Below are 11,748 nucleotides of genomic sequence, written 5' to 3'. Positions count from 1 at the left end.
AAGGTTATACCATTTCAAGCAATAATTACAGGCTGTCTGAGGGAATATTGTGTTGTCTGAAGGAAATTATCAGTCTCCGAGGTAATACGTATTTTTGTGGAGATTTTCTTTTTACCATCAGTTGTACAATAATAAAGGTGTGTTTGTTCAGTAGTGTTATTTATGAAGTGTGACTGTGGAGTGTTTTTCGTGTCAGGATTGATTAATGAAACAGCGCAGTGAATATTTACTGTTGAAACTTCCTGGCAGATTAAAACTGTGTGCCCGACCCATTCGGGACCTTTGCCTTTCGCGAGCAAGTGCTCTACCATCTGAGCTACCGAAACACGACTCACTCCCGGTCCTCACAGCTTTACTTCTACCACTATCTCGTCTCCTACCTTCCAAACTTTACATTTAATGACTCATGACTGTTATTGCTGTGTGTAAAAATGACGGTGGTCAAAGCTGTATACTTGTTTCGCTAACCTGTGCTTCGCTTCCAAAAATCTGGTATTAGAAAATGTTTACTGAGAGTATAATTTATTATTATTATTTTGTGGACAGTTTAGCGTCATGATTAGGACCGTAAGTAAAATTGCGCAGATATTTTTTTAAACGAACAGAGTTTAGTGTTGAAACAGCGGTATATTCTATGTGATGTGACGCACTGCTTTTTGCCGGAATTGCATATCGCTGTTCTGCAGTGTATTCCTGTCAATAATGCCATCAGCCGCCGGCGTCGCGACTCACTGATGCGTGTTACTTCCGCGCCGCTGATTCTTGGCAGGGTTACACTGTCTCACTTTAGCCGTCTCTATGTGTCGTGGCAGGGTTAGCCTACTTGCATTTTGCGAGTGTTGACTGTGTAGGTGTCTGTTATTGTTTTGATAACGTCCCCATTTTGATGACTGTATAACTTGCCATGAGTTCTGTGGGCTTGATCTATCAGAATAGTATCCACTAGAATACGAGTTACGCCAGCAGATGTTCCGATCACTGTCATATATCTGTTCTCGTTTTAACAGCGTCTGTTTTGTCGATTTCCGTGATCATGATAATAACTACGGAAATGGCTTCCGTCACGACAGTTGTTTTTGTTTTTCTAGCGTGAAGCATACACACAAAGCCTATTTTGACGTCTTTTTAAAGTTTCTGTGATGATTAATTTTGAGAGACCGTTCGTCATGTCTATGAACTAACGGCGGAAATGAATATCGCGAGTCGCGATGTCTGTCGTCATATTTTCGAGTTCTGCGTCTAGTTCCAGTTCTTGCAACAAACCTTGGAAAACACCAAGGTAGTCTTTGTATCTTCCTGGCAATAACGACGTGACGCAAATCTGACGCCATTTCTGTTAAGCAAATGCGTGTCTACTCAGATGGGCTTGTGAAGATTTGTGAGATATTGTTCCCGATGTAATACACTCCTGGAAATGGAAAAAAGAACACATTGACACCGGTGTGTCAGACCCACCATACTTGCTCCGGACACTGCGAGAGGGCTGTACAAGCAATGATCACACGCACGGCACAGCGGACACACCAGGAACTGCGGTGTTGGCCGTCGAATGGCGCTAGCTGCGCAGCATTTGTGCACCGCCGCCGTCAGTGTCAGCCAGTTTGCCGTGGCATACGGAGCTCCATCGCAGTCTTTAACACTGGTAGCATGCCGCGACAGCGTGGACGTGAACCGTATGTGCAGTTGACGGACTTTGAGCGCGGGCGTATAGTGGGCATGCGGGAGGCCGGGTGGACGTACCGCCGAATTGCTCAACACGTGGGACGTGAGGTCTCCACAGTACATCGATGTTGTCGCCAGTGGTCGGCGGAAGGTGCACGTGCCCGTCGACCTGGGACCGGACCGCAGCGACGCACGGATGCTCGCCAAGACCGTAGGATCCTACGCAGTGCCGTAGGGCACCGCACCGCCAGTTCCCAGCAAATTAGGGACACTGTTACTCCTGGGGTATCGGCGAGGACCATTCGCAACCGTCTCCATGAAGCTGGACTACGGTCCCGCACACCGTTAGGCCGTCTTCCGCTCACGCCCCAACATCGTGCAGCCTGCCTCCAGTGGTGCCGCGACAGGCGTGAATGGAGGGACGAATGGAGACGTGTCGTCTTCAGCGATGAGAGTCGCTTCTGCCTTGGTGCCAATGATGGTCGTATGCGTGTTTGGCGCCGTGCAGGTGAGCGCCACAATCAGGACTGCATACGACCGAGGCACACAGGGCCAACACCCTTCATCATGGTGTGGGGAGCGATCTCCTACACTGGCCGTACACCACTGGTGATCGTCGAGGGGACACTGAATAGTGCACGGTACATCCAAACCGTCATCGAACCCATCGTTCTACCATTCCTAGACCGGCAAGGGAACTTGCTGTTCCAACAGGACAATGCACGTCCGCATGTATCCCGTGCCACCCAACGTGCTCTAGAAGGTGTAAGTCAACTACCTTGGCCAGCAAGATCTCCGGATCTGTCCCCCATTGAGCATGTTTGGGACTGGATGAAGCGTCGTCTCACGCGGTCTGACGTCCAGCACGAACGCTGGTCCAACTGAGGCGCCAGGTGGAAATGGCATGGCAAGCCGTTCCACAGGACTACATCCAGCATCTCTACGATCGTCTCCATGGGAGAATAGCAGCCTGCATTGCTGCGAAAGGTGGATATACACTGTACTAGTGCCGACATTGTGCATGCTCTGTTGCCTGTGTCTATGTGGCTGTGGTTCTGTCAGTGTGATCATGTGATGTATCTGACCCCAGGAATGTGTCAATAAAGTTTCCCCTTCCTGGGACAATGAATTCACGGTGTTCTTATTTCAATTTCCAGGAGTGTATATCCTCAATATACCTGAGTCGGCTAGAAAACTCGGAATGATCAGAAATTTACATCGTTGTAGCTTGCGACCATTATCGAGATAAGAAAGTGTGGTTAAAATTAACTTTAATTTGAAAAATCTCTGACTACAGACCGTATTCTCATGGCTGGTTCGCTTTATGAATTCCAGTTTACGGCGTAAGTGCCAGATTCGTCGTAGTGAAAACAAAAACCCATCTAACAAGGCTTGGGGGTACATGTCGTTGCTGGTTTCGAGAAATTTAGAATTTTCGAGCAGTGAGAAAGTGTTTGTAATTGAATTTGTCGTTCTGGTGAGGGTTGGAATGTTCTCTACTGCACTTGACGAACGGCTCACCATCGTGCCTCCTGTCTTGTCGAAAAATATTTTTCCCTGGGAAAGTAACAAAGAGGCCACAAATTGTTAGTTTCATTACGAGTTGAGTGGTTGAGTGTGAACACGTGAAGTCATTAATGTCGTCTTTACTGTCTAGTTTGAGTTCGATATGTGTCAACTGTTTTCGTATGATATTTATGGCCATTTTCTGTTGTTTATTGACGTCAGTCTGGCTTTTTGTGAAATTCTTTAGTGTCCGATATTCTGTTGTGTCCGAAAAATCTTCGACTTTCTTTGTTAATGTACACAGTTGTTCCTTTCGTTCGTCAGAGATCTGTTTTCATCCACCAACTTGCTCACTAATTGTTTCAACAGTGGTATTAAGATGGAGATGACGTTCTGTCATTGCGAGACTGTAGTACGGCGGTATTATTATTGCGAGATTCTCTTCTTTGTCGTTCTGTTGTGTAGTTTTTAAATTATTCTGTTCAGTTTCTGCGTAGCCTTGCCTCTAATAATAGGTTGTAACTCACCTCTTATCTCTTGTTGGGTTAGTACAGTCAGATTTTGCTGTTTTCCCTCAAGTTTCCGAATGTGATATGTGAGTTCATTTCTTGTATTCACTCATTTCTTCTCGTGATTTTGTATTTTGTTCAAGGGTTTTGTCCATCCCCTGATACTGTTCTGTGTTTCGTTCGAGAGTTACATTCATATTTAGTAGCAACTGTAGCAAAGTTGGATTACAGATTCCTGCATTCATGTTTACTGGATTTGCAACGGCTGAGTGGATTGATGTTGGCTCGAGTAACGTTTGATTACAAGAAATGGAAGCAAAACCCGAATCGACTGTCTCAGTAAGTGGTTGTTGCGAAATGCCGCATGGCTGAAGCGACATGTTACCTACCGATTGCCCTTCTGAAATTTCTTGTTCACTGTAGCATTTGCTAATAAAGATCTCACCGATGTTTGACAACTATTTGCATTCTCTGAAATTTCAAATAAATTATTTATGTGTAACAAGTATTGTGCTTCTTCTGTGTCATTGATAAATGAATCATTACTATATGGCGTAGTTTACGATCTAGTAATACGAACGAATACTGTGTTCCTAGCTATAATGTTGAGATGTAAAAACATTTAATTACCAAACAAAATATCTTTTTGCCGTTAAATAACCGAAGGTAATAAATTATTTCACGCAAAATCTAGTTAACACTCAAATATTTCATATAGTTTATGTGGTGTCACCGCCAGATACCACACTTGCTAGGTGGTAGCTTTAAATCGGCCGCGGTCCATTTAGTACATGTCGGACCCGCGTGTCGCCACTGTGTGATCGCAGACCGAGCGCCACCACAAGGCAGGTCTCGAGATACGGACTAGCACTCGCCCAGTTGTACGACGACTTTGCTAGCGACTACAGTGACGAAGCCTTTCTCTCATTTGCCGAGAGACAGTTAGAATAGCCTTCAGCTAAGTCAATGGCTACGACCTAGCAAGGCGCCATTAACCATTTTAAGATAGAGTCTCACTTGTATCATCAAGGAATGCTGTATAAAATTGATGGATTAAAAGTTAAGTATTATAGCAGCTACGTACTTTTCTTGCTACCATTCATAACGTATCCTGTTCCAGACCTCTCTCTAGCCTAAGTAACATTAACGCGTGCCTTTCGGCTACTTCAGTGTGGCGTAGCTGTCTTGTTACGCCACAACAGTTTATATTGTTGCCTTGCGGTGCGACAATGATCTTCACACTGAATGTTTTTTTGCAGAAATAACTATAAATTTTACTCATAATCAGACACAAAAATGATAATGAAATTACAATAGCTGAAATAGAAAATAAAAATGTTAGCACGTATGCCAATAGCGCTGATTTGCTTCCGAGAACCAGGGTCGACATACAAAGGCTTCCAATAAAATAATTTTGGTATGGGATATAAAACTGGATATACTGATTTCAAAAAGTTTAGCCTCATGTAGAGTGTGCTTTGGGTATCGTTTCCAATTGCTTATTATTATTATTATTATCATCGTATGTATCAATTACAGTAATACACTTTTACAAAAACCAATTTATTAATAATAAGAATAATTTCAATTGCTGTAAAAAACTGATAGCTGGTTGGCCCTGTGTTGAGAATGTGAAAAGTGTCGCAAATAAAACTTCGAACTTATGAACTGCAAAATTTGAAATAAAGGAAATGAATCTAATTATACGCCAAAGAAAACTAACTGCAGACTCAGTGAAACCTTTTTCACTAGAACTCAGTATGAAGCACATTGTAAACGATGCGTTATATGAAGTGCTACGTTAGACTAAGAATAATCACAAAGATAAATGAAATTACAATGAAATACAGACCAATAGCTGCTTACAGGCGTTGATAAATGTCAACGGGGACAGTTAAAAATGTGTGCCTCGACGGGGACTCGAACCTGGGATCCGCTGCTTACGTGAGAGACACTTTATACGCCTGTACCATCGACAACACTGTCCACTGAAAATTAATGTATTTGCTGGGGGTCTTGGGGTAGCGTCTTTGATTAATAATTAAAACGCCTACGGTCACGGATTCGAATAACGCCGCTGCTTAAATTTTGTTTAATAAACAACATTGTTGGCCGAAGACTTCCAGCATAAGTAGTCACCCTCATTCCGCCAACGGGCTTGTCAAAGAAGGCGGAAGAGTGACCAGAAGTTCAGGGCATTCTCTTGTCCTAGGGGTGGGAATCTGCCCCTGAAGGCGAAGGAATTAACAAACATCAACGGCATGAGGATGCGGAAGGCAATGAAAACCACTGCATTAAAGACACGTAACGTGTATCCACAGGCCATGTGGCCTGTATTTGAAAAAGTGTCATAATGGTCTAGCCTACGGCAAAAGATTCCGGAATAGTCCCCCATTCGGATCTCCGGAAGGGGACTGCCAAGGGGGAGGTTACCATGAGAAAAGATTGAATAATCAACGAAAGGATAACGTTCTACTAGTCGGGGCGTGGAATTGTTGGCCGAAGACTTCCAGCATAAGAAGTCACCCTCATTCCGCCAACGGGCTTGTCAAAGAAGGCGGAAGAGTGACCAGAAGTTCAGGGCATTCTCTTGTCCTAGGGGTGGGAATCTGCCCCTGAAGGCGAAGGAATTAACAAAGATCAACGGCATGAAAAACTAGGGAAACTAGAAAATCTGAAAAGGGGAATGCAAAGGCTGAATCTAGATATAGTAGGGTCACTGAAGTGAAGTGGAAAGAAGACAAAGATTTCTGATCAGATGAATATAGAATAATATCAACAGCAGCAGAAAATGGTATAACAGGAGTACGGTTCGTTATGAATAGGAAGGTAGAGCAGACAATGTGCTTGCTGTGAACAGTACAGTGATTGGGTTGAAACTTCCTGGCAGATTAAAACTGTGTGCCCGACCGAGACTCAAACTCGGGACCTTTGCCTTTCGCGGGCAAGTGCTCTACCAACTGAGCTACCCAAGCACGACTCACGCCCGGTACTCACAGCATTACTTCTGCCACTATCGCGTCTCCTACCTTCCAAACTTTACAGAAGCTCTCCTGCGAACCTTGCAGAACTAGCACTCCTGAAAGAAAGGTCCCGAGTTCGAGTCTCGGTCGGGCACACAGTTTTCATCTGCCAGGAAGTTTCATATCAGCGCACACTCCGCTGCAGAGTGAAAGTCTCATTCTGGAAACATCCCCCAGGCTGTGGCTAAGCCATGTCTCCGCTATATCCTTTCTTTCAGGAGTGCTAGTTCTGCAAGGTTCGCAGGAGAGCTTCTGTAAAGTTTGGAAGGTAGGACACGAGATACTGGCAGAAGTAAAGCTGTGAGTACCGGGCGTGAGTCGTGCTTGGGTAGCAAAGGTCCCGAGTTCGAGTCTCGGTCGGGCACACAGTTATCATCTGCCAGGAAGTTTCATATCGGCGCACACGCCGCTGCAGAGTGAAAGTCTCATTCTGGAAACATCCCCCAGGCTGTGGCTAAGCCATGTCTCCGCTATATCCTTTCTTTCAGGAATGCTAGTTCTGCAAGATTCGCAGGAGAGCTTCTGTAAAGTTTGGAAGGTAGGAGACGAGATACTGGCAGAAGTAAAGCTGTGAGTACCGGGCGTGAGTCGTGCTTCAGTAGCTCAGTTGGTAGAGCACTTGCCCGCGAAAGGCAAAGGTCCCGAGTTCGAGTCTCGGTCGAGCACACAGTTTTCATCTGCCAGGAAGTTTCATATCAGCGCACACTCCGCTGCAGAGTGAAAGTCTCATTCTGGAAACATCCCCCGGGCTGTGGCTAAGCCATGTCTCCGCTATATACTTTCTTTCAGGAGTGCTAGTTCTGCAAGGTTCGCAGGAGAGCTTCTGTAAAGTTTGGAAGGTAGGAGACGAGATACTGGCAGAAGTAAAGCTGTGAGAACCGGGCGTGAGTCGTGCTTCGGTAGCTCAGTTGGTAGAGCACTTGCCCGTGAAAGGCAAAGGTCCCGAGTTCGAGTCTCGGTCGCTCACACAGTTTTCATCTGCCAGGAAGTTTCATATCAGCGCACACTCCGCTGCAGAGTGAAAGTCTCTTTCTGGAAACATCTCCCAGGCTGTGGCTAAGCCATGTCTCCGCTATATCCTTTGTTTCAGGAGTGCTAGTTCTGCAAGGTTCGCAGGGGAGCTTCTGTATAGTTTGGAAGGTAGGAGACGAGATACTGGCAGAAGTAAAGCTGTGAGTACCGGGCGTGAGTCGTGCTTCGGTAGCTCAGTTGGTAGAGCACTTGCCCGTGAAAGGCAAAGGTCGCGAGTTCGAGTCTCGGTCGGGCACACAGTTTTCATCTGCCAGGAAGTTTCATATCAGCGCACACTCCGCTGCAGAGTGAAAGTCTCATTCTGGAAACATCCCCCAGGCTGTGGCTAAGCCATGTCTCCGCTATATCCTTTCTTTCAGGGGTGCTAGTTCTGCAAGGTTCGCAGGAGAGCTTCTGTAAAGTTTGGAAGGTAGGAGACGAGATACTGGCAGAAGTAAAGCTGTGAGTACCGGGCGTGAGTCGTGCTTCTGTAGCTCAGTTGGTAGAGCACTTGCCCGCGAAAGGCAAAGGTCCCGAGTTCGAGTCTCGGTCGGGCACACAGTTTTCATCTGCCAGGAAGTTTCATATCAGCGCACACTCCGCTGCAGAGTGAAAGTCTCATTCTGGAAACATCCCCCAGGCTGTGGCTAAGCCATGTCTCCGCTATATCCTTTCTTTCAGGAGTGCTAGTTCTGCAAGGTTCGCAGGAGAGCTTCTGAAAAGTTTGAGATGTAGCAGACGAGATACTGGCAGAAGTAAAGCTGTGAGTACTGGGCGTGAGTCGTGCTTCAGTAGCTCACTTGGTAGAGCACTTGCCCGCGAAAGGCAAAGGTCCCAAGTTCGAGTCTCGGTCGGGCACACAGTTTTCATCTGCCAGGAAGTTTCATATCAGCGCACACTCCGCTGCAGAGTGAAAGTCTCCTTCTGGAAACATCCCCCAGGCTGTGGCTAAGCCATGTCTCCGCTATATCCTTTCTTTCAGGAGTGCTAGTTCTGCAAGTTTCGCAAGGGAGCTTCTGTAAAGTTTGGAAGGTAGGAGACGAGATACTGGCAGAAGTAAAGCTGTGAGTACCGGCCGTGAGTCGTGCTTCTGTAGCTCAGTTGGTAGAGCACTTGCCTGCGAAATGGCAAAGGTCCCGAGTTCGAGTCTCGGTCGGGCACACAGTTTTCATGTGCCATGAAGTTTCATATCAGCGCACACTCCGCTGCAGAGTGAAAGTCTCACTCTGGAAACATCCCCCAGGCTGTGGCTAAGCCATGTCTCCGCTATATCCTTTCTTTCAGGAGTGCTAGTTCTGCAAGGTTCGCAGGAGAACTTCTGTAAAGTTTGGATGGTAGGAGACACGATACTGGCAGAAGAAAAGCTGTGAGCACCGGGCGTGAGTCGTGCTTCGGTAGCTCAGTTGGTAGAGCACTTGCCCACAAAAGGCAAAAGTCCCGAGTTCGAGTCTCGGTCGGGCACACATTTTTCATCTGCCAGGAAGTTTCATATCGGCGCACACTACGCTGCAGAGTGAAAGTCTTATTCTGGAAACATCCCCCAGGCTGTGGCTAAGCCATGTCTCCGCTATATCCTTTCTTTCAGGAGTGCTAGTTCTGCAAGGTTCGCAGGAGAGCTTTTGTAATGTTAGGAAGGTAGGAGACGAGATACTGGCAGAAGTAAAGCTGTGAGTACCGGGCGTGAGTCTTGCTTCGGTAGCTCAGTTGGTAGAGCACTTGCCCGCGAAAGGCAAACGTCCCGAGTTCGAGTCTCGGTCGGGCACACAGTTTTCATCTGCCAGGAAGTTTCATATCAGCACACACTCCGCTGCAGAGTGAAAGTCTCATTCCGGAAACATCCCCCAGGCTGTGGCTAAGCCATGTCTCCGCTATATCCTTTCGTTCAGGAGTGCTAGTTCTGCAAGGTTCGCAGGAGAGCTTCTGTAAAGTTTGGAAGGTAGGAGACGAGATACTGGCAGAAGTAAAGCTGTGAGTACCGGGCGTGAGTCGTGCTTCAGTAGCTCAGTTGGTAGAGCACTTGCCCGCGAAAGGTAAAGGTCCCGAGTTCGAGTCTCGGTCGGGCACACACTTTTCATCTGCCAGGAAGTGTCATATCAGCGCACACTCCGCTGCAGAATGAAAGTCTCATTCTGGAAACATCCCCCAGGCTGTGGCTAAGCCATGTCTCCGCTATATCCTTTCTTTCATGAGTGCTAGTTCTGCAAGGTTCGCAGGAGATCTTCTGTAAAGGTTGGAAGGTAGGAGACGAGATACTGGCAGATGTAAAGCTGTGAGTACCGGGCGTGAGTCGTGCTTCAGTAGCTCAGTTGGTAGAGCACTTGCCCGCGAAAGGCAAAGGTCCCGAGTTCGAGTCTCGGTCGGGCACACAGTTTTCATCTGCCAGGAAGTTTCATATCAGCGCACACTCCGCTGCAGAGTGAAAGTCTCATTCTGGAAACATCCCCCAGGCTGTGGCTAAGCCATGTCTCCGCTATATCCTTTCCTTCAGGAGTGCTAGTTCTGCAAAGTTCGCAGGAGAGCTTCTGTAAAGTTTGAGATGTAGCAGACGAGATACTGGCAGAAGTAAAGCTGTGAGTACTGGGCGTGAGTCGTGCTTCAGTAGCTCACTTGGTAGAGCACTTGCCCGCGAAAGGCAAAGGTCCCGAGTTCGAGTCTCGGTCGGGCACACAGTTTTCATCTGCCAGGAAGTTTCATATCAGCGCACACTCCGCTGCAGAGTGAAAGTCTCATTCTGGAAACATCCCCCAGGCTGTGGCTAAGCCATGTCTCCGCTATATCCTTTCTTTCAGGAGTGCTAGTTCTGCAAGTTTCGCAAGGGAGCTTCTGTAAAGTTTGGAAGGTAGGAGACGAGATACTGGCAGAAGTAAAGCTGTGAGTACCGGCCGTGAGTCGTGCTTCTGTAGCTCAGTTGGTAGAGCACTTGCCCGCGAAATGGCAATGGTCCCGAGTTCGAGTCTCGGTCGGGCACACAGTTATCATCTGCCAGGAAGTTTCATATCAGCGCACACTCCGCTGCAGAGTGAAAGTCTCACTCTGGAAACATCCCCCAGGCTGTGGCTAAGCCATGTCTCCGCTATATCCTTTCTTTCAGGAGTGCTAGTTCTGCAAGGTTCGCAGGAGAACTTCTGTAAAGTTTGGATGGTAGGAGACACGATACTGGCAGAAGAAAAGCTGTGAGCACCGGGCGTGAGTCGTGCTTCGGTAGCTCAGTTGGTAGAGCACTTGCCCACAAAAGGCAAAAGTCCCGAGTTCGAGTCTCGGTCGGGCACACAGTTTTCATCTGCCAGGAAGTTTCATATCGGCGCACACTACGCTGCAGAGTGAAAGTCTTATTCTGGAAACATCCCCCAGGCTGTGGCTAAGCCATGTCTCCGCTATATCCTTTCTTTCAGGAGTGCTAGTTCTGCAAGGTTCGCAGGAGAGCTTTTGTAATGTTAGGAAGGTAGGAGACGAGATACTGGCAGAAGTAAAGCTGTGAGTAACGGGCGTGAGTCGTGCTTCGGTAGCTCAGTTGGTAGAGCACTTGCCCGTGAAAGGCAAAGGTCCCGAGTTCGAGTCTCGGTCGGGCACACAGTTTTCGTCTACCAGGAAGTTTCATATCAGCGCACACTCAGCTGCAGAGTGAAAGTCTCATTCTGGAAACATCCCCCAGGCTGTGGCTATGCCATGTCTCCGCTATATCCTTTCTTTCGGGGGTGCTAGTTCTGCAAAGTTCGCAGGAGAGCTTCTGTAAAGTTTGGAAGGTAGCAGACGAGATACTGACAGAAGTAAAGCTGTGAGTACCGGGCGTGAGTCGTGCTTCGGTAGCTCAGTTGGTAGAGCACTTGCCCGCGAAAGGCAAAGGTCCCGAGTTCGAGTCTCGGTCGGGCACACAGTTGTCATCTGCCAGGAAGTTTCATATCAGCGCACACTCCGCTGCAGAGTGAAAGTCTCATTCTGGAAACATCCCCCAGGCTGTGGCTAAGCCATGTCTCCGCTATATCCTTTCTTTCATGAGTGCTAGTTCTGCAAGGTTCGCAGGAGATCTTCTGTAAAGG

General features: G+C 47.4%; 1 non-coding gene across 1 annotated transcript; it reads left to right on the top strand.

Moving 5' to 3' along the window:
- Window positions 1–11,206: 11,206 nt before the first annotated feature.
- Trnas-uga (transfer RNA serine (anticodon UGA)) lies at window positions 11,207–11,281 on the top strand. Its single transcript has one exon. It is a non-coding gene; the product is annotated as a tRNA-Ser (tRNA).
- The last annotated feature ends 467 nt before the right edge of the window (window positions 11,282–11,748 follow it).

Source organism: Schistocerca serialis, chromosome 9 (assembly GCF_023864345.2).
Source record: "Schistocerca serialis cubense isolate TAMUIC-IGC-003099 chromosome 9, iqSchSeri2.2, whole genome shotgun sequence".
NCBI classification, from domain to species: Eukaryota; Metazoa; Arthropoda; class Insecta; order Orthoptera; family Acrididae; genus Schistocerca; species Schistocerca serialis.
The sequence above is the reverse complement of the archived record's forward strand: the minus strand, read 5'-3'. Positions and strand labels throughout refer to the sequence as shown.